This window comes from Mauremys reevesii, linkage group 5 (genome assembly GCF_016161935.1).
Source record: "Mauremys reevesii isolate NIE-2019 linkage group 5, ASM1616193v1, whole genome shotgun sequence".
NCBI lineage: Eukaryota > Metazoa > Chordata > Testudines > Geoemydidae > Mauremys > Mauremys reevesii.
The window spans coordinates 36,449,308-36,470,343 of record NC_052627.1 but is presented as its reverse complement, the minus strand read 5'-3'; the positions used below and the strand labels follow the sequence as shown (position 1 = coordinate 36,470,343).

General features: G+C 49.1%; 2 long non-coding RNA genes across 2 annotated transcripts; both read left to right on the top strand.

The window, feature by feature from the left end:
* Positions 1-3,906: 3,906 nt before the first annotated feature.
* LOC120405872 lies at positions 3,907-11,105 on the top strand. Its single transcript, XR_005598936.1, has 3 exons — positions 3,907-4,068; positions 9,039-9,875; positions 10,287-11,105. It is a non-coding gene; the product is annotated as an uncharacterized LOC120405872 (long non-coding RNA).
* A 1,981-nt stretch (positions 11,106-13,086) lies between these two features.
* LOC120405871 lies at positions 13,087-17,375 on the top strand. Its single transcript, XR_005598935.1, has 3 exons — positions 13,087-13,485; positions 13,896-15,736; positions 16,164-17,375. It is a non-coding gene; the product is annotated as an uncharacterized LOC120405871 (long non-coding RNA).
* The last annotated feature ends 3,661 nt before the right edge of the window (positions 17,376-21,036 follow it).

Here is a 21,036-nt window from a genome sequence, read left to right as displayed (position 1 = left end):
TGAGGGACAGGTTGCATCTCGCTTTTGAAATCTGGGGGATTAGAATCATTTCCGTAACATGGGCAGCTTGACCTCCCTGTAACTAGGGTTTGAGTCTCCGAGGCCCTTTGGGTCTCCATTAGCTGGTTAGTGAGTGTGACTGCCCTGCAATCAGGGTGCAAGTCACCTCCCCCTAAATGTGGGGGGGCATTGAGCTCTTTGTTAAACTGAGCAATATGACCGCCCTGTAACTAGGGTCCGGGTCTCTGCCCACTTGCTCATTTGGCTTTACGCCGTGCTCTGCCCCACTAGTCAGCGTGACAACCCTGTAATTAGGGTCTATGTCACAAGTTACTTTTAAATGGGACATATCGAGCTCTTTGGTACTTTGACAGCTGGACCTTCCTGTAATTCAGGTTATGGTCTCTCCTATTTGGCTAATGCCAGCGACCACCCTGTACTGAGGGGACAGGTTGCATCTCGCTTTTGTAATCTGGCGGATTAGAATCATTTCCGTAACATGGGCAGGTTGACCTCCCTGTAACTAGGGTTCGGTCTCCGAGGCCCTTTGGGTCTCTTGGCCTCGTGCTGTCTTCACAGCGTGCTGCGAAGGACCGACTTGTCATCAGGGATCGGGTCTTTGCTCTCTAGTCTCTTGGCACTAGGCCAAATGCAGCCACTGCCCCGAATGAGCACCCTGTAAACAGGGTACAGGTCTCATCAGCTACTATTTATGGTGCCCCCATGAGACTGTGTCCAGAGTTCCGGCCCTTTAAGCAGCGCTTGCAACGTGCCTGGAATTCTGCAGCCAAGTCTCCTGCTTTCTACTCCCTTCTTGGACTCTTGGAGACCTGACATGCTATTGGTGGTAAGTTGCAAAAGGGAGTGTCCTGTGGCCATTTGGACTAAGTCATTCCAGGCAGTAGACCCTGTCCCGTTGCTTTAGGAATACTTGTCACTTAATTCTTTCCTGCCCTTCATTATTTACTTCCTCTTGATTTGGTATGGAGACTGCCTGGTGAAATAATTGTCAAGGGGAAATGTGGAGATTGTGGCTTTAGAGGAGGAGGGTCCAGCATTTTCTCAGCCAGTGCAGCTTGGGAGGAGGGGGAAATGCTTGCGGAAGTCTGTGAGGACCACAAAGAACTGTCTTGGACCTAAATCTCTTTGCAGATGCAGAAAAGAACACTGTATCGGTAGTTGACATTGAGTTTCCGTGGCGTTGTCGAAAGGGGATCTCACTTACACATGCCTTGTGCTCCCTCTCTCTGTTTCAGGCATCATGAAGCACAAGTGGAGAAGAAGGAAGTGTCAGGAATGCCACAGACAGAGGAGAAAAGAAGATGGAGGAAAAGGAAAGGAACTCTGGGCACAGTACCCTCCCTCAAATCAGCCTCAGGTCATGTAATTAGACTGTATGGGAATCTCGAGCCTTTTAATACCTTGAGCAGCGTGACCGCCCTGTAAGCTGGGTCCCGGTCTGTCCCCTATGGACATTCTGCTCCGTCATCTGGCTAGTGTGAGTGACTGCCCTGTAATCAGGGTGCCAGTCACCTCCCCCTAAATGTGGAGGGGCATTGAGCTCTTTCATTAATTGAGCATTGTGACCGGCCTGTAACTAGGGCCCGGGTCTCTGCCCACTTGCTCATTTGGCATTACGCCGTGCTCTGCCCCACTAGTCAGCGTGACAACCCTGTAATTAGGGTCCATGTCACAAGGCTCTCCTGAATGGGACATATCGAGCTCTTTGGTACTTTCACAGCTGGACCGTCCTGTAATTCAGGTTATGGTCTCTCCTCTTTGGCTAATGCCAGTGACCACCCTGTAATGAGGGGACAGGTTGCATCTCGCTTTTGAAATCTGGGGGATTAGAATCATTTCCGTAACATGGGCAGCTTGACCTCCCTGTAACTAGGGTTTGAGTCTCCGAGGCCCTTTGGGTCTCCATTAGCTGGTTAGTGAGTGTGACTGCCCTGCAATCAGGGTGCAAGTCACCTCCCCCTAAATGTGGGGGGGCATTGAGCTCTTTGTTAAACTGAGCAATATGACCGCCCTGTAACTAGGGTCCGGGTCTCTGCCCACTTGCTCATTTGGCTTTACGCCGTGCTCTGCCCCACTAGTCAGCGTGACAACCCTGTAATTAGGGTCTATGTCACAAGTTACTTTTAAATGGGACATATCGAGCTCTTTGGTACTTTGACAGCTGGACCTTCCTGTAATTCAGGTTATGGTCTCTCCTATTTGGCTAATGCCAGCGACCACCCTGTACTGAGGGGACAGGTTGCATCTCGCTTTTGTAATCTGGCGGATTAGAATCATTTCCGTAACATGGGCAGGTTGACCTCCCTGTAACTAGGGTTCGGTCTCCGAGGCCCTTTGGGTCTCTTGGCCTCGTGCTGTCTTCACAGCGTGCTGCGAAGGACCGACTTGTCATCAGGGATCGGGTCTTTGCTCTCTAGTCTCTTGGCACTAGGCCAAATGCAGCCACTGCCCCGAATGAGCACCCTGTAAACAGGGTACAGGTCTCATCAGCTACTATTTATGGTGCCCCCATGAGACTCTGTCCAGAGTTCCGGCCCTTTAAGCAGCGCTTGCAACGTGCCTGGAATTCTGCAGCCAAGTCTCCTGCTTTCTACTCCCTTCTTGGACTCTTGGAGACCTGACATGCTATTGGTGGTAAGTTGCAAAAGGGAGTGTCCTGTGGCCATTTGGACTAAGTCATTCCAGGCAGTAGACCCTGTCCCGTTGCTTTAGGAATACTTGTCACTTAATTCTTTCCTGCCCTTCATTATTTACTTCCTCTTGATTTGGTATGGAGACTGCCTGATGAAATAATTGTCAAGGGGAAATGTGGAGATTGTGGCTTTAGAGGAGGAGGGGTCCAGCACTTTTCTCAGCCAGTGCAGCTTGGGAGGAGGGGGAAATGCTTGCGGAAGTCTGTGAGGACCACAAAGAACTGTCTTGGACCTAAATCTCTTTGCAGATGCAGAAAAGAACACTGTATCGGTAGTTGGCATTGAGTTTCCGTGGCGTTGTCGAAAGGGGATCTCACTTACACACGCCTTGTGCTCCCTCTCTCTGTTTCAGGCATCATGAAGCACAAGTGGAGAAGAAGGAAGTGTCAGGAATGCCACAGACAGAGGAGAAAAGAAGATGGAGGAAAAGGAAAGGAACTCTGGGCACAGTACCCTCCCTCAAATCAGCCTCAGGTCATGTAATTAGACTGTATGGGAATCTCGAGCCTTTTAATACCTTGAGCAGCGTGACCGCCCTGTAAGCTGGGTCCCGGTCTGTCCCCTTTGGACATTCTGCTCCGTCATCTGGCTAGTGTGAGTGACTGCCCTGTAATCAGGGTGCCAGTCACCTCCCCCTAAATGTGGAGGGGCATTGAGCTCTTTCATTAATTGAGCATTGTGACCGGCCTGTAACTAGGGCCCGGGTCTCTGCCCACTTGCTCATTTGGCATTACGCCGTGCTCTGCCCCACTAGTCAGCGTGACAACCCTGTAATTAGGGTCCATGTCACAAGGCTCTCCTGAATGGGACATATCGAGCTCTTTGGTACTTTCACAGCTGGACCTTCCTGTAATTCAGGTTATGGTCTCTCCTCTTTGGCTAATGCCAGTGACCACCCTGTAATGAGGGGACAGGTTGCATCTCGCTTTTGAAATCTGGGGGATTAGAATCATTTCCGTAACATGGGCAGCTTGACCTCCCTGTAACTAGGGTTTGAGTCTCCGAGGCCCTTTGGGTCTCCATTAGCTGCTTAGTGAGTGTGACTGCCCTGCAATCAGGGTGCAAGTCACCTCCCCCTAAATGTGGGGGGGCATTGAGCTCTTTGTTAAACTGAGCAATATGACCGCCCTGTAACTAGGGTCCGGTGCTCTGCCCACTTGCTCATTTGGCTTTACGCGTGCTCTGCCCCACTAGTCAGCGTGACAACCCTGTAATTCGGGTCTATGTCACAAGTTACTTTTAAATGGGACATATCGAGCTCTTTGGTACTTTGACAGCTGGACCTTCCTGTAATTCAGGTTATGGTCTCTCCTATTTGGCTAATGCCAGTGACCACCCTGTAATGAGGGGACAGGTTGCATCTCGCTTTTGTAATCTGGCGGATTAGAATCATTTCCGTAACATGGGCAGGTTGACCTCCCTGTAACTAGGGTTTGGTCTCCGAGGCCCTTTGGGTCTCTTGGCCTCGTGCTGTCTTCACAGCGTGCTGCGAAGGACCGCCCTGTCATCAGGGATCGGGTCTTTGCCCTCTAGTCTCTTGGCACTAGGCCAAATGCAGCCACTGCCCCGAATGAGCACCCTGTAAACAGGGTACAGGTCTCATCAGCTACTATTTATGGTGCCCCCATGAGACTGTGTCCAGAGTTCGGCCCTTGAAGCAGCGCTTGCAACGTGCCTGGAATTCTGCAGCCAAGTCTCCTGCTTTCTACTCCCTTCTTGGACTCTTGGAGACCTGACATGCTATTGGTGGTAAGTTGCAAAAGGGAGTGTCCTGTGGCCATTTGGACTAAGTCATTCCAGGCAGTAGACCCTGTCCCGTTGCTTTAGGAATACTTGTCACTTAATTCTTTCCTGCCCTTCATTATTTACTTCCTCTTGATTTGGTATGGAGACTGCCTGGTGAAATAATTGTCAAGGGGAAATGTGGAGATTGTGGCTTTAGAGGAGGAGGGGTCCAGCATTTTTCTCAGCCAGTGCAGCTTGGGAGGAGGGGGAAATGCTTATGAAGTCTGTGAGGACCACAAAGAACTGTCTTGGACCTAAATCTCTTTGCAGATGCAGAAAAGAACACTGTATCGGTAGTTGACATTGAGTTTCCGTGGCGTTGTCGAAAGGATCTCACTTACACATGCCTTGTGCTCCTCTCTCTGTTTCAGGCATCATGAAGCACAAGTGGAGAAGAAGGAAGTGTCAGGAATGCCACAGACAGAGGAGAAAAGAAGATGGAGGAAAAGGAAAGGAACTCTGGGCACAGTACCCTCCTCAAATCAGCCTCAGGTCATGTAATTAGACTGTATGGGAATCTCGAGCCTTTTAATACCTTGAGCAGCGTGACCGCCCTGTAAGCTGGGTCCCGGTCTGTCCCCTATGGACATTCTGCTCCGTCATCTGGCTAGTGTGAGTGACTGCCCTGTAATCAGGGTGCCAGTCACCTCCCCCTAAATGTGAAGGGGCATTGAGCTCTTTCATTAATTGAGCATTGTGACCGGCCTGTAACTAGGGCCCGGGTCTCTGCCCACTTGCTCATTTGGCATTACGCCGTGCTCTGCCCCACTAGTCAGCATGACAACCCTGTAATTAGGGTCCATGTCACAAGGCTCTCCTGAATGGGACATATCGAGCTCTTTGGTACTTTCACAGCTGGACCGTCCTGTAATTCAGGTTATGGTCTCTCCTCTTTGGCTAATGCCAGTGACCACCCTGTAATGAGGGGACAGGTTGCATCTCGCTTTTGAAATCTGGGGGATTAGAATCATTTCCGTAACATGGGCAGCTTGACCTCCCTGTAACTAGGGTTTGAGTCTCCGAGGCCCTTTGGGTCTCCATTAGCTGGTTAGTGAGTGTGACTGCCCTGCAATCAGGGTGCAAGTCACCTCCCCCTAAATGTGGGGGGGCATTGAGCTCTTTGTTAAACTGAGCAATATGACCGCCCTGTAACTAGGGTCGGGTCTCTGCCCACTTGCTCATTTGGCTTTACCGTGCTCTGCCCCACTAGTCAGCGTGACAACCCTGTAATTAGGGTCTATGTCACAAGTTACTTTTAAATGGGACATATCGAGCTCTTTGGTACTTTGACAGCTGGACCTTCCTGTAATTCAGGTTATGGTCTCTCCTATTTGGCTAATGCCAGCGACCACCCTGTACTGAGGGGACAGGTTGCATCTCGCTTTTGTAATCTGGCGGATTAGAATCATTTCCGTAACATGGGCAGGTTGACCTCCTGTAACTAGGGTTCGGTCTCCGAGGCCCTTTGGGTCTCTTGGCCTCGTGCTGTCTTCACAGCGTGCTGCGAAGGACCGACTTGTCATCAGGATCGGGTCTTTGCTCTCTAGTCTCTTGGCACTAGGCCAAATGCAGCCACTGCCCGAATGAGCACCCTGTAAACAGGGTACAGGTCTCATCAGCTACTATTTATGGTGCCCCATGAGACTGTGTCCAGAGTTCCGGCCCTTTAAGCAGCGCTTGCAACGTGCCTGGAATTCTGCAGCCAAGTCTCCTGCTTTCTACTCCCTTCTTGGACTCTTGGAGACCTGACATGCTATTGGTGGTAAGTTGCAAAAGGGAGTGTCCTGTGGCCATTTGGACTAAGTCATTCCAGGCAGTAGACCCTGTCCCGTTGCTTTAGGAATACTTGTCACTTAATTCTTTCCTGCCCTTCATTATTTACTTCCTCTTGATTTGGTATGGAGACTGCCTGGTGAAATAATTGTCAAGGGGAAATGTGGAGATTGTGGCTTTAGAGGAGGAGGGGTCCAGCACTTTTCTCAGCCAGTGCAGCTTGGGAGGAGGGGAAATGCTTATGGAAGTCTGTGAGGACCACAAAGAACTGTCTTGGACCTAAATCTCTTTGCAGATGCAGAAAAGAACACTGTATCGGTAGTTGGCATTGAGTTTCCGTGGCGTTGTCGAAAGGATCTCACTTACACACGCCTTGTGCTCCCTCTCTCTGTTTCAGGCATCATGAAGCACAAGTGGAGAAGAAGGAAGTGTCAGGAATGCCACAGACAGAGGAGAAAAGAAGATGGAGGAAAAGGAAAGGAACTCTGGGCACAGTACCCTCCCTCAAATCAGCCTCAGGTCATGTAATTAGACTGTATGGGAATCTCGAGCCTTTTAATACCTTGAGCAGCGTGACCGCCCTGTAAGCTGGGTCCCGGTCTGTCCCCTTTGGACATTCTGCTCCGTCATCTGGCTAGTGTGGTGACTGCCCTGTAATCAGGGTGCCAGTCACCTCCCCTAAATGTGGAGGGCATTGAGCTCTTTCATTAATTGAGCATTGTGACCGGCCTGTAACTAGGGCCCGGGTCTCTGCCCACTTGCTCATTTGGCATTACGCCGTGCTCTGCCCCACTAGTCAGCGTGACAACCCTGTAATTAGGGTCCATGTCACAAGGCTCTCCTGAATGGGACATATCGAGCTCTTTGGTACTTTCACAGCTGGACCTTCCTGTAATTCAGGTTATGGTCTCTCCTCTTTGGCTAATGCCAGTGCCCACCCTGTACTGAGGGGACAGGTTGCATCTCGCTTTTGTAATCTGGCGGATTAGAATCATTTCCATAACATGGGCAGGTTGACCTCCCTGTAACTAGGGTTTGAGTCTCCGAGGCCCTTTGGGTCTCCATTAGCTGCTTAGTGAGTGTGACTGCCCTGCAATCAGGGTGCAAGTCACCTCCCCCTAAATGTGGGGGGGCATTGAGCTCTTTGTTAAACTGAGCAATATGACCGCCCTGTAACTAGGGCCCGGGTCTCTGCCCACTTGCTCATTTGGCTTTACGCCGTGCTCTGCCCCACTAGTCAGCGTGACAACCCTGTAATTAGGGTCTATGTCACAAGTTACTTTTAAATGGGACATATCGAGCTCTTTGGTACTTTGACAGCTGGACCTTCCTGTAATTCAGGTTATGGTCTCTCCTATTTGGCTAATGCCAGCGACCACCCTGTACTGAGGGGACAGGTTGCATCTCGCTTTTGTAATCTGGCGGATTAGAATCATTTCCGTAACATGGGCAGGTTGACCTCCCTGTAACTAGGGTTTGGTCTCCGAGGCCCTTTGGGTCTCTTGGCCTCGTGCTGTCTTCACAGCGTGCTGCGAAGGACCGCCCTGTCATCAGGGATCGGGTCTTTGCCCTCTAGTCTCTTGGCACTAGGCCAAATGCAGCCACTGCCCCGAATGAGCACCCTGTAAACAGGGTACAGGTCTCATCAGCTACTATTTATGGTGCCCCCATGAGACTGTGTCCAGAGTTCCGGCCCTTTAAGCAGCGCTTGCAACGTGCCTGGAATTCTGCAGCCAAGTCTCCTGCTTTCTACTCCCTTCTTGGACTCTTGGAGACCTGACATGCTATTGGTGGTAAGTTGCAAAAGGGAGTGTCCTGTGGCCATTTGGACTAAGTCATTCCAGGCAGTAGACCCTGTCCCGTTGCTTTAGGAATACTTGTCACTTAATTCTTTCCTGCCCTTCATTATTTACTTCCTCTTGATTTGGTATGGAGACTGCCTGGTGAAATAATTGTCAAGGGGAAATGTGGAGATTGTGGCTTTAGAGGAGGAGGGGTCCAGCACTTTTCTCAGCCAGTGCAGCTTGGGAGGAGGGGGAAATGCTTGCGGAAGTCTGTGAGGACCACAAAGAACTGTCTTGGACCTAAATCTCTTTGCAGATGCAGAAAAGAACACTGTATCGGTAGTTGGCATTGAGTTTCCGTGGCGTTGTCGAAAGGGGATCTCACTTACACACGCCTTGTGCTCCCTCTCTCTGTTTCAGGCATCATGAAGCACAAGTGGAGAAGAAGGAAGTGTCAGGAATGCCACAGACAGAGGAGAAAAGAAGATGGAGGAAAAGGAAAGGAACTCTGGGCACAGTACCCTCCCTCAAATCAGCCTCAGGTCATGTAATTAGACTGTATGGGAATCTCGAGCCTTTTAATACCTTGAGCAGCGTGACCGCCCTGTAAGCTGGGTCCCGGTCTGTCCCCTTTGGACATTCTGCTCCGTCATCTGGCTAGTGTGAGTGACTGCCCTGTAATCAGGGTGCCAGTCACCTCCCCCTAAATGTGGAGGGGCATTGAGCTCTTTCATTAATTGAGCATTGTGACCGGCCTGTAACTAGGGCCCGGGTCTCTGCCCACTTGCTCATTTGGCTTTACGCCGTGCTCTGCCCCACTAGTCAGCGTGACAACCCTGTAATTAGGGTCCATGTCACAAGGCTCTCCTGAATGGGACATATCGAGCTCTTTGGTACTTTCACAGCTGGACCGTCCTGTAATTCAGGTTATGGTCTCTCCTCTTTGGCTAATGCCAGTGACCACCCTGTAATGACGGGACAGGTTGCATCTTGCTTTTGAAATCTGGGGGATTAGAATCATTTCCGTAACATGGGCAGCTTGACCTCCCTGTAACTAGGGTTTGAGTCTCCGAGGCCCTTTGGGTCTCCATTAGCTGGTTAGTGAGTGTGACTGCCCTGCAATCAGGGTGCAAGTCACCTCCCCCTAAATGTGGGGGGGCATTGAGCTCTTTGTTAAACTGAGCAATATGACCGCCCTGTAACTAGGGCCCGGGTCTCTGCCCACTTGCTCATTTGGCTTTACGCCATGCTCTGCCCCACTAGTCAGCGTGACAACCCTGTAATTAGGGTCCATGTCACAAGTTACTTTTAAATGGGACATATCGAGCTCTTTGGTACTTTGACAGCTGGACCTTCCTGTAATTCAGGTTATGGTCTCTCCTATTTGGCTAATGCCAGCGACCACCCTGTACTGAGGGGACAGGTTGCATCTCGCTTTTGTAATCTGGCGGATTAGAATCATTTCCGTAACATGGGCAGGTTGACCTCCCTGTAACTAGGGTTTGGTCTCCGAGGCCCTTTGGGTCTCTTGGCCTCGTGCTGTCTTCACAGCGTGCTGCGAAGGACCGCCCTGTCATCAGGGATCGGGTCTTTGCCCTCTAGTCTCTTGGCACTAGGCCAAATGCAGCCACTGCCCCGAATGAGCACCCTGTAAACAGGGTACAGGTCTCATCAGCTACTCTTTATGGTGCCCCCATGAGACTGTGTCCAGAGTTCCGGCCCTTTAAGCAGCGCTTGCAACGTGCCTGGAATTCTGCAGCCAAGTCTCCTGCTTTCTACTCCCTTCTTGGACTCTTGGAGACCTGACATGCTATTGGTGGTAAGTTGCAAAAGGGAGTGTCCTGTGGCCATTTGGACTAAGTCATTCCAGGCAGTAGACCCTGTCCCGTTGCTTTAGGAATACTTGTCACTTAATTCTTTCCTGCCCTTCATTATTTACTTCCTCTTGATTTGGTATGGAGACTGCCTGGTGAAATAATTGTCAAGGGGAAATGTGGAGATTGTGGCTTTAGAGGAGGAGGGGTCCAGCATTTTTCTCAGCCAGTGCAGCTTGGGAGGAGGGGGAAATGCTTGCGGAAGTCTGTGAGGACCACAAAGAACTGTCTTGGACCTAAATCTCTTTGCAGATGCAGAAAAGAACACTGTATCGGTAGTTGACATTGAGTTTCCGTGGCGTTGTCGAAAGGGGATCTCACTTACACACGCCTTGTGCTCCCTCTCTCTGTTTCAGGCATCATGAAGCACAAGTGGAGAAGAAGGAAGTGTCAGGAATGCCACAGACAGAGGAGAAAAGAAGATGGAGGAAAAGGAAAGGAACTCTGGGCACAGTACCCTCCCTCAAATCAGCCTCAGGTCATGTAATTAGACTGTATGGGAATCTCGAGCCTTTTAATACCTTGAGCAGCGTGACCGCCCTGTAAGCTGGGTCCCGGTCTGTCCCCTTTGGACATTCTGCTCCGTCATCTGGCTAGTGTGAGTGACTGCCCTGTAATCAGGGTGCCAGTCACCTCCCCCTAAATGTGGAGGGGCATTGAGCTCTTTCATTAATTGAGCATTGTGACCGGCCTGTAATTAGGGCCCGGGTCTCTGCCCACTTGCTCATTTGGCATTGCGCCGTGCTCTGCCCCACTAGTCAGCGTGACAACCCTGTAATTAGGGTCCATGTCACAAGGCTCTCCTGAATGGGACATATCGAGCTCTTTGGTACTTTCACAGCTGGACCGTCCTGTAATTCAGGTTATGGTCTCTCCTCTTTGGCTAATGCCAGTGACCACCCTGTAATGAGGGGACAGGTTGCATCTTGCTTTTGAAATCTGGGGGATTAGAATCATTTCCGTAACATGGGCAGCTTGACCTCCCTGTAACTAGGGTTTGAGTCTCCGAGGCCCTTTGGGTCTCCATTAGCTGGTTAGTGAGTGTGACTGCCCTGCAATCAGGTTGCAAGTCACCTCCCCCTAAATGTGGGGGGGCATTGAGCTCTTTGTTAAACTGAGCAATGTGACCGCCCTGTAACTAGGGCCCGGGTCTCTGCCCACTTGCTCATTTGGCTTTACGCCATGCTCTGCCCCACTAGTCAGCGTGACAACCCTGTAATTAGGTTCCATGTCACAAGTTACTTTTAAATGGGACATATCGAGCTCTTTGGTACTTTGACAGCTGGACCTTCCTGTAATTCAGGTTATGGTCTCTCCTATTTGGCTAATGCCAGCGACCACCCTGTACTGAGGGGACAGGTTGCATCTCGCTTTTGTAATCTGGCGGATTAGAATCATTTCCGTAACATGGGCAGGTTGACCTCCCTGTAACTAGGGTTTGGTGTCCGAGGCCCTTTGGGTCTCTTGGCCTCGTGCTGTCTTTACAGCGTGCTGCGAAGGACCGCCCTGTCATCAGGGATCGGGTCTTTGCCCTCTAGTCTCTTGGCACTAGGCCAAATGCAGCCACTGCCCCGAATGAGCACCCTGTAAACAGGGTACAGGTCTCATCAGCTACTATTTATGGTGCCCCCATGAGACTGTGTCCAGAGTTCGGCCCTTTACAGCGCTTGCAACGTGCCTGGAATTCTGCAGCCAAGTCTCCTGCTTTCTCCCTTCTTGGACTCTTGGAGACCTGACATGCTATTGGTGGTAAGTTGCAAAAGGGAGTGTCCTGTGGCCATTTGGACTAAGTCATTCCAGGCAGTAGACCCTGTCCCGTTGCTTTAGGAATACTTGTCACTTAATTCTTTCCTGCCCTTCATTATTTACTTCCTCTTGATTTGGTATGGAGACTGCCTGGTGAAATAATTGTCAAGGGGAAATGTGGAGATTGTGGCTTTAGAGGAGGAGGGGTCCAGCACTTTTCTCAGCCAGTGCAGCTTGGGAGGAGGGGGAAATGCTTGCGGAAGTCTGTGAGGACCACAAAGAACTGTCTTGGACCTAAATCTCTTTGCAGATGCAGAAAAGAACACTGTATCGGTAGTTGACATTGAGTTTCCATGGCGTTGTCGAAAGGGGATCTCACACACGCCTTGTGCTCCCTCTCTCTGTTTCAGGCATCATGAAGCACAAGTGGAGAAGAAGGAAGTGTCAGGAATGCCACAGACAGAGGAGAAAAGAAGATGGAGGAAAAGGAAAGGAACTCTGGGCACAGTACCCTCCCTCAAATCAGCCTCAGGTCATGTAATTAGACTGTATGGGAATCTCGAGCCTTTTAATACCTTGAGCAGCGTGACCGCCCTGTAAGCTGGGTCCCGGTCTGTCCCCTTTGGACATTCTGCTCCGTCATCTGGCTAGTGTGAGTGACTGCCCTGTAATCAGGGTGCCAGTCACCTCCCCCTAAATGTGGAGGGGCATTGAGCTCTTTCATTAATTGAGCATTGTGACCGGCCTGTAACTAGGGCCCGGGTCTCTGCCCACTTGCTCATTTGGCATTACGCCGTGCTCTGCCCCACTAGTCAGCGTGACAACCCTGTAATTAGGGTCCATGTCACAAGGCTCTCCTGAATGGGACATATCGAGCTCTTTGGTACTTTCACAGCTGGACCGTCCTGTAATTCAGGTTATGGTCTCTCCTCTTTGGCTAATGCCAGTGACCACCCTGTAATGAGGGGACAGGTTGCATCTTGCTTTTGAAATCTGGGGGATTAGAATCATTTCCGTAACATGGGCAGCTTGACCTCCCTGTAACTAGGGTTTGAGTCTCCGAGGCCCTTTGGGTCTCCATTAGCTGGTTAGTGAGTGTGACTGCCCTGCAATCAGGTTGCAAGTCACCTCCCCCTAAATGTGGGGGGGCATTGAGCTCTTTGTTAAACTGAGCAATGTGACCGCCCTGTAACTAGGGCCCGGGTCTCTGCCCACTTGCTCATTTGGCTTTACGCCGTGCTCTGCCCCACTAGTCAGCGTGACCGCTCTGTAATTAGGGTCTATGTCACAAGTTACTCTTAAATGGGACATATCGAGCTCTATGGTACTTTGACAGCTGGACCTTCCTGTAATTCAGGTTATGGTCTCTCCTATTTGGCTAATGCCAGCGACCACCCTGTACTGAGGGGACAGGTTGCATCTCGCTTTTGAAATCTGGCGGATTAGAATCATTTCCGTAACATGGGCAGGTTGACCTCCCTGTAACTAGGGTTTGGTCTCCGAGGCCCTTTGGGTCTCTTGGCCTCGTGCTGTCTTCACAGCGTGCTGCGAAGGACCGCCCTGTCATCAGGGATCGGGTCTTTGCCCTCTAGTCTCTTGGCACTAGGCCAAATGCAGCCACTGCCCCGAATGAGCACCCTGTAAACAGGGTACAGGTCTCATCAGCTACTATTTATGGTGCCCCCATGAGACTGTGTCCAGAGTTCCGGCCCTTTAAGCAGCGCTTGCAACGTGCCTGGAATTCTGCAGCCAAGTCTCCTGCTTTCTACTCCCTTCTTGGACTCTTGGAGACCTGACATGCTATTGGTGGTAAGTTGTGAAAGGGAGTGTCCTGTGGCCATTTGGACTAAGTCATTCCAGGCAGTAGACCCTGTCCCGTTGCTTTAGGAATACTTGTCACTTAATTCTTTCCTGCCCTTCATTATTTACTTCCTCTTGATTTGGTATGGAGACTGCCTGGTGAAATAATTGTCAAGGGGAAATGTGGAGATTGTGGCTTAAAGGAGGAGGGGTCCAGCACTTTTCTCAGCCAGTGCAGCTTGGGAGGAGGGGGAAATGCTTGCAGAAGTCTGTGAGGACCACAAAGAACTGTCTTGGACCTAAATCTCTTTGCAGATGCAGAAAAGAACACTGTATCGGTAGTTGACATTGAGTTTCCGTGGCGTTGTCGAAAGGGGATCTCACTTACACACGCCTTGTGCTCCCTCTCTCTGTTTCAGGCATCATGAAGCACAAGTGCAGAAGAAGGAAGTGTCAGGAATGCCACAGACAGAGGAGAAAAGAAGATGGAGGAAAAGGAAAGGAACTCTGGGCACAGTACCCTCCCTCAAATCAGCCTCAGGTCATGTAATTAGACTGTATGGGAATCTCGAGCCTTTTAATAACTTGAGCAGCGTGACCGCCCTGTAAGCTAGGTCCGGGTCTGTCCCCTTTGGACATTCTGCTCCGTCATCTGGCTAGTGTGAGTGACTGCCCTGTAATCAGGGTGCCAGTCACCTCCCCCTAAATGTGGAGGGGCATTGAGCTCTTTCTCTAATTGAGCATTGTGACCGGCCTGTAACTAGGGCCCGGGTCTCTGCCCACTTGCTCATTTGGCTTTACGCCGTGCTCTGCCCCACTAGTCAGCGTGACAACCCTGTAATTAGGGTCCATGTCACAAGGCTCTCCTGAATGGGACATATCGAGCTCTTTGGTACTTTCACAGCTGGACCGTCCTGTAATTCAGGTTATGGTCTCTCCTCTTTGGCTAATGCCAGTGACCACCCTGTAATGAGGGGACAGGTTGCATCTTGCTTTTGAAAACTGGGGGATTAGAATCATTTCCGTAACATGGGCAGCTTGACCTCCCTGTAACTAGGGTTTGAGTCTCCGAGGCCCTTTGGGTCTCCATTAGCTGGTTAGTGAGTGTGACTGCCCTGCAATCAGGGTGCAAGTCACCTCCCCCTAAATGTGGGGGGGGCATTGAGCTCTTTGTTAAACTGAGCAATATGACCGCCCTGTAACTAGGGCCCGGGTCTCTGCCCACTTGCTCATTTGGCATTACGCCGTGCTCTGCCCCACTAGTCAGCGTGACAACCCTGTAATTAGGGTCTATGTCACAAGTTACTTTTAAATGGGACATATCGAGCTCTTTGGTACTTTGACAGCTGGACCTTCCTGTAATTCAGGTTATGGTCTCTCCTATTTGGCTAATGCCAGTGACCACCCTGTAATGAGGGGACAGGTTGCATCTCGCTTTTGAAATCTGGGGGATTAGAATCATTTCCGTAACATGGGCAGCTTGACCTCCCTGTAACTAGGGTTTGAGTCTCCGAGGCCCTTTGGGTCTCCATTAGCTGCTTAGTGAGTGTGACTGCCCTGCAATCAGGGTGCAAGTCACCTCCCCCTAAATGTGGGGGGGCATTGAGCTCTTTCTTAAACTGAGCAATATGACCGCCCTGTAACTAGGGCCCGGGTCTCTGCCCACTTGCTCATTTGGCTTTACGCCGTGCTCTGCCCCATTAGTCAGCATGACCGCTCTGTAATTAGGGTCTATGTCACAAGTTACTCTTAAATGGGACATATCGAGCTCTTTGGTACTTTGACAGCTGGACCTTCCTGTAATTCAGGTTATGGTCTCTCCTCTTTGGCTAATGCCAGTGACCACCCTGTAATGAGGGTACAGGTTGCATCTTGCTTTTGAAATCTGGGGGATTAGAATCATTTCCGTAATATGGGCAGCTTGACCTCCCTGTAACTAGGGTTTGGTCTCCGAGGCCCTTTGGGTCTCTTGGCCTCGTGCTGTCTTCACAGCGTGCTGCGAAGGACCGCCCTGTCATCAGGGATCGGGTCTTTGCCCTCTAGTCTCTTGGCACTAGGCCAAATGCAGCCACTGCCCCGAATGAGCACCCTGTAAACAGGGTACAGGTCTCATCAGCTACTATTTATGGTGCCCCCATGAGACTGTGTCCAGAGTTCCGGCCCTTTAAGCAGCGCTTGCAACGTGCCTGGAATTCTGCAGCCAAGTCTTCTGCTTTCTACTCCCTTCTTGGACTCTTGGAGACCTGACATGCTATTGGTGGTAAGTTGCAAAAGGGAGTGTCCTGTGGCCATTTGGACTAAGTCATTCCAGGCAGTAGACCCTGTCCCATTGCTTTAGGAATACTTGTCACTTAATTATTTCCTGCCCTTCATTATTTACTTCCTCTTGATTTGGTATGGAGACTGCCTGGTGAAATATTTGTCAAGGGGAAATGTGGAGATTGTGGCTTTAGAAGAGGAGGGTTCCAGGATTTTTCTCAGCCAGTGCAGCTTGGGAGGAGGGGGAAATGCTTGTGGATGTATGTGAGGACCACAAAGAACTGTCTTGGACCTAAATCTCCAGACTCTTTGCAGATGCAGATAAGAACACTCTGTCAGTATTTTTCACTGAGTTTGCATGCGGGTCCTGGAGTTGTTGAAAGCGGTTCTCACTTACAGATTCCTTATGCTCCCTTTCTCTGTTTCAGGCATTTTGAAGCACAAGTGGAGAAGAAGGAAGTATCTAACCAAGGCATAACTGTGAATCTGAAATGCAGAGACCTTAAACACACAAGTTCTATAGAATGATCACTTCCTTTTATTAATAAGTCATCATTTCCTATTGGAAGTTCAAGGATGTGACTGAAGGGAAGGCATAGATTTTTATTCTCCACTCACCCCCAATACGCCTAACTTGTGTATTTCTCACACATTTCTAAAAGGGAGCAAACAAAACTAAATGTTCTGGCATCTGGCAGTTACTTCCTGCACTTCACAACTTTCAAACACCTACTCTACTTAAACGGTCTCACCAACCAAAGTGTACCACACAATCAATATTAACTTTGCACCTATTTTGTCAGAAGTTATAGTGTTTTTAGTAGTTGTGTCCATTGGTGGACGTGGCAATAGTGGTGTTTTAATAGTCTTTTATGCTGATTGAATTCAGAGGATCATGATGTGGATGTTTAGGTAGGTATTTTTCTGTTAAGTTTTGGTATTTGGGCAGGGGTGCAGTATTTTGTGATTATGATTGTTTTTCTGGTATTGGTTTAGTGTTAATTGTTGGCAATTTTAGATGTTTTTGTATACTTACATTAGTAGATGTATTTAGAGGGCAAAGCTGAGGTTGTCTGTTTGGTGCAATTTGATTGGTGTAAAAGTTAATTTCGGGTAAGTGTTTGAAAGCCCTGAGCTTTGAATTTGTAGCTCAACAGGGATGCAGGACCCACCTGGCTACCTCAGTTCTAACTTTCATTCCTAATTCCAAAATCTTGGATGAAGATGACCATATAAAGAAGAATAAAGATATCTCCAGAGACTTTCAAGAGGGTAGCATGTATGCAGCTTAGGGGATCCCTTAAACCTTATTGAGCTTTTCAAAGTGCAGTAATTGTGGAAAACTTCTACTTCTGCCACTTAAGTGTTGAACAATAATCTGTATTAAAGGATTTACACTGGTAGTTAATTCTGTTCTGTATTAAGATGATTTTGCTAAAATCACCACTTCATGATGTGTGAAATGAATTAACTAGGTCTGATTATACCTATTTTATAAAAGTTGGACTACTCCATATTAAATGCATGTATCGAACTTTGATTGTCATATCACATTGCTTTGCTTTCTGTAACTCCTTATTTATGAATGTATTTATTACTCTTTATGTCATTCAATTAATAAAATGTATGCATTCCGGTAATGTCTCCGTTTTTTCTGTGGCTATAGAAAAAGGAATCTGGTAAACTTGTGAAGAATTTTGGTATCGTTACGTTTAATTTAATTAACATTGTTTTACCCTTTTCATGCGGTCATTGGAAGTAACTACCCTGTAGTGGTGCAAGTTTGATTTTTCTCTTCGATCCGCGTTTTGGGCAGACTGCAACATGCTCTTGAGGATGAAAATCTCACTGCCACTTAGGTGCATAAGATTGCCCTCCTAGAGCTTTTTAGGTGCACAAGAATAGGCCTTTGTTTGGTCCCTTCACTGTTCACGGGCTTACAGATTGTTTGAGGTCTGCAGGCCCTAGAGCTCACTTCCTTTGCACAAAATATGATTGTGGCTATAATAAGATTGGCCTAAAACTAGCAAGGTCCTCTGGTTTCTGCACCTTTCCTGTTCAGAAAGTTTGTAAAAAGTAGATTAATGTAATATTTTTATATTTAACTTAATCTCAAGTTTCTCAGAAATTTACTTCTACGGTGCACTAAATTTTCAATATGCTAATACATGGGAGGTAGTGTGGTCTAGTGATTTAGAGCACTGGCCTGGGATTCAGGTGACCTGGTTTCTATTGCTGGCTCTGCTGCTGGGTCACTGGCTGTCCTTGGGTCACTTGGTTGTCACGTCACCTCCCTGTGCCAGTGTCCCTCTCCTTTTAAAAAAAAGGGGGGAGGGGAGATGATTGTACTGACCTCATTTGTAAATTGTTTTGAGACCTACTGAAGAAAAGCACTAAACAGAATTTTTACTAAAAATGAGATTCTATAGGGGTGGGAGAGAACTAGAGATTAACTTTGGTAGGATGCATGAAGATATAATTCACTATGTAGGCATTAATTTTGCTAATGCTGTGAAGAAAACTGTCCTGTGAATAATGAATTGAAACAGCCTCTCTCTCTTTGCATTTGTTAATTCATTTCTCCTATACCAGATGCTTTTTATTCCATTGAAATGTGCATGGGGATGTGCTTTTTATTTATGACCTTTGCCCTATGATTTATTATTCAAAGGTGGGCAACTTGGAAAGCAAATACTCAGTCTTAGGTGATTGTTCACCTGGTGTAGAAAAAGCAGGTGAACAAAGTCTAAGTGTGCAGCAGCTGCAGTTACACTAGGGTAGGCCTGCACAACTCGTAGGAGAGACCAGAAACCTGATGGTACGATGATGAGGGTGCTAATTCAGCAAAGTACCGTTTTAGCATACCTCAGCCAGAGTCGTCATGCGTACCTGGAAAAAGAAAGGGCTTCTACAGCTAAACAAAAGATCTGCCAGGAATGACTATTCAATAGAATCGGTTGCAGCTAGTTAACCTCGTGTAAAGTTGGCTAAACCTCTCAAAGACTGCGTTGGTGCAGGTTGCATTTCCACTGAATAATTACCATGCATTCTGCCTATATAAAAATTATCTTCCTTGCTGTTTGATTTGTCTTATTGTTTAAAACTATTGTGTCGTGTTGCTCTCTAATTAGCGGAGCTTTTTAGAAAAAAACAATTACCAGAGTTTGCTCTTTTGTTGAAATTGAAACACACTGCAGGACTGTGTCTATTCTGACAGCATCCACCAGAAACCGAGCATGTTTCCAATGGAACTTTGCTGGCCAGGCAGAATGCCATCGGAAACTTGCTTGGCTACCTGACAGCTCAGCTGCCTGGCTCCTTCACAGACCATGTGGCACGCTGCTGGGGAACCCGGGCTTCCAGGCTCCCAGCTCCTCAGCTGCCTGCCTGGTGGGCTGATGGGAAGCTGGGAGCCTGAAAGTTGCGGGAGCCCCAGCTGCCAGGCTCGTGACTCCTCGCCAGGTAGGGCTCTTAGGGTCCATGGCTCTAGGAAAGCCCACCAGGTGTGCTACCGTGGAGCTATGTCTTGTAATGCTTCAAGGGTCTCCAGCTCTGGGGCAGCCTACAAGGCTGCTTTAGAGCTCAGTGGAGATCAGCAATTCCATTTCACAGAGAATTTCAAAATTTTTTAATAGGATTCCAAATCAGAATGAAATCTGAGTTTGAAATAGCAAAATCCTCTACAAAATAGAATTACCGTTCTCCCCCCCAGCTCTTTCCAACGGTGGTACTAGTGGAGCCTTGTAATGAATGCCACCCTGTTTTACCGCTTCCCCCAACTTTCCCCCTGTTATTTTTCTCCTTTCATCACTGTGGAAACAAAAATATTTCCCTTTCCTATATTCTTCCGGTGTGTGTGTGTGTGTTCACTCGGTGGGGGAGGGTGTTGGAACAGATGCCCCTGGGGTAGAAGGATCTTTCTCTTCTTCGTTCTTGCAAGGCCCTTTCCTTGGTCAGAGTTGCCTGCAGAGCACACTCCATCTTGGCCACGAGGGCGCTAAAGTTACATAAACAAATCTACATATGTCCTCTGCAAACACTTATTCACGGCTAGCTACTGGGATTATTATCGCTAAAGATTCAAACACACATACAAATCCTATATATTCTATTTCTTCAGGGGGAATAAAGAACAGAATTTCCATGTAACTCTAGTATGGTTTAAAGTTAAAGGTACTGGGTTATGACATTTGCTGTCTTGGAGATAGAATTGTAAAATTACAAGCTCTTTATTTTTGTGTACTCTAAAACACATCCATATAATTAAATCAAGGTTGAAAGTGCTTTGCCTCGAAGATTCATTTAAACCTCTATGGATAAAAAGAAGAACCTCGAGGACTCATTATACTGATGTGTAGATAGCACCTCAGCACATTTCAGTGTGCAGGTCATTTCCTTACTGATGCCTGTGCAGGGGATGTCTCTTTACACTAGAAGCTTTTGCTGTATCTTTTGGCTATATTGGCCCAGCTCCTCCAAGGTACATAGCCATTATGTGAGAGGAGTGAGGGGCCCAAACATCTTTGAGGATGTGGGTCGCTCTCCCCTGGTTTCTCTTTCCTGTCAGTGGAGTCGGGCTGTGCAAGTGGGAAGTCACTGCCTAAGGCTGGGAGTGGCCCAACTCCTCCCTGGGCTGGTGGTGGGCTCTGCCAAAGAGCCTGGGATGGCCCCACGCTGCTGGGGACGAGGGAAGCCATGGTGGGCTTGGTACTAAAGCCTGAGCAGCAGGGATGGGGCCAAGCTTGGCACAGTGGGGAAGCAGGTGCAGGCAGGCTCTGTGCACTGCTGAGGGACAGCAGGGGATGGTTTGGTTCCTCCTGCCCCATAGGAAGAGGCCAGGGCAAGCTCAGTGTGGGGGCTGCCATGGGAAGCCTGACAAGTGAGATCCGCCCCTCGCGCCTCTGGAGGCAGCTCTGTGCATCGCTGCCCTGCTGCCACCAGGGCACCAGGACTCCAAAACTTAGTCACAGACACAAGGGCTGGATGGAGCCCACCTAGGGCTCCACCAGGGGGCGGGGCTCAGACTGGGCGGGAATTGGTTCAAGAGGGAGGGCGTTCGGTGTGAGAGAGAGGCTGAGTCAGCTCGAGATTGATGCAAGACTTCAGGTTAGAGGCTGGCAGGCGCCGACTGTGAGGTGGGCCCGTGAGAACCTCTGAGGCGGCACGATCCGGGGGTGGGGCTTAGGAGCAGAGGGCCACGTGCCCAGGCGGGGGCCCTGGTCTTCAAAATTCTGACACTGCTCCAGGCCCTCAGGGAAAGGGGGGCTCAACGGGGAGAAGCGGCCCTAGGAGCTGCCCACA